This window comes from Somniosus microcephalus, unplaced genomic scaffold, assembly GCF_052327205.1.
Source record: "Somniosus microcephalus isolate GS21.2 unplaced genomic scaffold, FLI_Smic_1.0 unresolved_chr4, whole genome shotgun sequence".
In the NCBI taxonomy this organism is placed as follows: Eukaryota; Metazoa; Chordata; class Chondrichthyes; order Squaliformes; family Somniosidae; genus Somniosus; species Somniosus microcephalus.
Window position 1 is genome coordinate 14,853,988 of NW_028225182.1, and position 3,416 is coordinate 14,857,403.

The 3,416-nt window shown below is 43.0% G+C and overlaps 1 non-coding gene across 1 annotated transcript; it reads left to right on the plus strand.

Annotated features, from left to right (window-relative positions):
• Positions 1 to 2,911: 2,911 nt before the first annotated feature.
• On the plus strand, positions 2,912 to 2,984 carry trnav-cac (transfer RNA valine (anticodon CAC)). Its single transcript has one exon. It is a non-coding gene; the product is annotated as a tRNA-Val (tRNA).
• Positions 2,985 to 3,416: the final 432 nt, after the last annotated feature.

The window sequence follows — 3,416 nt, forward strand, 5'->3', positions numbered from 1 at the left end:
ATAAAAACAGACAGTAAAAGTTTCTATAGTTAGATAAAAAGAAAAAGGGTGGCTAAAGTAAATGTTGGCCCCTTAGAGGGTGAGACCGGGAAATTAATGGTGGGAAACATGGAGATGGCAAAAACACTGAACAATTATTTTGTATCAGTCTTTACAGTAGAGGATACTAAGAATATCCCAACACTGGACAAACAGGGGGCTCTAGGGGGGGAGGAACTAAATACAATTAAAATCACTAAGGAAGTGGTACTTGGTAAAATAATGGGACTCAAGGCGGATAAATCCCCTGGACCTGATGGCTTGCATCCCAGGGTCTTGAGGGAAGTAGCGGTAGGGATTGTGGATGCATTGGTAATAATTTTCCAAAACTCACTGGACTCAGCAAAGGACCCGGCAGATTGGAAAACTGCTAATGTAACACCCTTATTTAAAAAGGGTAGTAGGCAGAAGGCTGGAAACTATAGACCTGTTAGCCTAACATCTGTGGTTGGTAAAATGTTAGAGTCCATTATTAAGGAGACAGTAACGGGACATTTGGATAAACATAATTTAATAGGGCAAACTCAGCATGGTTTCATGAAGGGGAAGTCATGTTTAACAAATTTGCTTGAGTTTTTTGAGGAAGTAACATACAGGGTGGATAAAGGGGAACCAGTGGACGTAGTGTATTTAGACTTCCAAAAGGCATTTGACAAGGTGCCACACGAAAGATTATTGCTCAAGATAAAAAATCACGGGATTGGGGGTAATATTCTGGCGTGGGTGGAGGATTGGCTCTCTAACAGAAAGCAGAGAGTTGGGATAAATGGTTCGTTCTCAGATTGGCAACCAGTAACTAGTGGTGTTCCGCAGGGGTCAGTGCTGGGTCCCCAACTCTTTCCAATCTATATTAACGATTTGGAGGAGGGGACCGAGTGTAACATATCAAAGTTTGCAGATGATACAAAGATGGGACGGAAAGTGGTGAGTGAGGAGGACATAAAAAACCTGCAAAGGGACATAGACAGGCTAAGTAAGTGGGCAGAGATTTGGCAGATGGAATACAATACTGGAAAGTGTGAGGTTATGCACTTTGGCAGGAAAAATCATAGAGCAAGTTATTATCTTAATGGCAAGAAACTGGAAAGTACTGTAGTACAAAGGGATCTGGGGGTCCTGGTGCACGAAACTCAAAAAGTTAGTGTGCAGGTGCAGCAAGTGATTAAGAAGGCCAATGGAATGTTGGCTTTTATTGCTAGGGGGTTGGAATATAAAAACAGGGAGGTATTGCTGCAGTTGTACAAGGTATTGGTGAGGCCGCAACTGGAATACTGCATACAGTTTTGGTGTCCATACTTAAGAAAAGACATACTTGCTCTCGAGTCAGTACAAAGAAGGTTCACTCGGTTAATCCCGGGGATGAGGGGGTGGTCATATGAGGAGAGGTTGAGTAGATTGGGACTCTACTCATTGGAGTTCAGAAGAATGAGAGGCGATCTTATTGAAACATATAAGATTGTGAAGGGGCTTGATTGGGTGGATGCGGTGAGGATGTTCCCAATGATGGATGAAACTAGAACTAGGGGGGATAATCTTAAAATAAGGGGCTGCTCATTCAAAACTGAGATGAGGAGAAACTTCTTCACTCAGAGGGTGGTAGGTTTGTGGAATTTGCTGCCCCAGAAAGCTGTGGAAGCTACATCATTAAATGAATTTAAAACAGAAATAGATAGTTTCCTAGAAGTAAAGGGAATTAAGGGTTACGGGGAGCGGGCAGGAAATTGGACATGAGTCTAGGTTCGGAATGGTCATGGCCCTGTGGGTAGTGGAGTGGGCCCAGGGGCCGTGTAGCCTTGTTCTGCTCCTACTGTGTTCTAATTCTGTTAGATTTCAGGAGATGGTTTTATTCCTGTTCCTGGCTGGGGTGGAGATCGCCTTTACAGAAGGTAAGTACTGTAGAAAATATAGGGACAGAGCGATCTCCTGGAAGAATTTCGATCGCCTAGATGGGTCGGAGAGGAATTTCCCAGATTTTTTTCTCCCAAATTGGCCATTGGGTCTTTATCTGGTTTTTCGCCTCTCCCGGGAGATCACATGGGTTCGGGTGGATGCAGAGTGATAGAAGATTTGAGGTTAGGATCAGATCAGCCATGATCTTATTGAATGGTGGAGCAGGCTCGCGGGGCCGATTGGCCTACTCCTGCTCCTATTTCTTATGTTCAAATGTTCTTATTGTCGCTGATTGCAGTCAGGTACCTGGTGGCTCCGGCCCGGTCGCAACAGCATGTCTGAGCCACGTTTCTGCAAATGGTAGCACGTTTGACTGCAGATCAGAAGGCTGCGTGTTCAAATCACGTCGGGGTCACTGTTTTTTCGGGTAATTCCAAAATTATTCGTTTCTTTGCCGTTTCACAATAACCACACACTTGCTCCAAAGACTGTCTCACTCTTTCCCCAGTGTCAGAGCGTGAAGCGCCACAATTCCTCATTTATTTAATGTGACAAGACACAAGCACAGGTATTCGCTCAAAATCAACCTGCAGGTGGTCACACAGAATAACCAGAGCCAGAGAGACAGGCAGAATCGGGAAACACCGGCAAATAGACGAGAGATATTGACAAGGTGAGAAAGCGCTTTGCGATCAGAAAATTGCCTGAATCCCTGTGGTTAATGAAAGGGGTTTTGATGCTTGATTTCCTTACACACCTTGGAATTCAGATGAACCTGGTTCATGGTTTGCAGAGCAATTTAAACTCCTGGGTTAAACCAGAGAGAAGGAAATTCGGCACTTCAATGAGTTTGAAAGGAACATTTTTGACTTGTGCAGTTCGGTCAGAGAAATACCAGTGAAAGGAATTCATTGCAGAAACAGCGATTCTGTAGTGTCCCTTTTGTCTGAACAGTGCTTTCTCGATGTTTAATTAAGCAGAAGTTTCCGTAGTGTAGCGGTTATCACGTTCGCTTCACACGCGAAAGGTCCCCGGTTCGAGCCCGGGCGGAAACATTATTTTTCTGTGAAATAAATTTAACAGCTTTCTTATGTCAGAAGCAACGAACAATTTAAAGCAGATTCCTAAAATACACAGTGCGTAAATTCTGATAGGGTATAAATCTTCGTCAATGAATAAACTTTCACAAATTATTAAAGTTAAATTACTCAACTTTCGACTGTCCCTTACTGTGAGCATTTCTTCCATTCTCCAAAACAACGCTTTTGGTTAATGAATGTTGATTACAACAATTAAACCACTAAACTACGAGAACACACATTAAAGAGTTGATCACAATTGCTGATATTTCTTATCTTTTTTCTGGTGTTTTTTCAGCTCTTGTTCCTTTTCAGCTCCTGACTGCGGATATTCCTCTGATTAAACTTGCTTTCTCCCCATACACCTGGATCCCTTTAGCCTTAAGAAATATATCCAACACCTTCTTG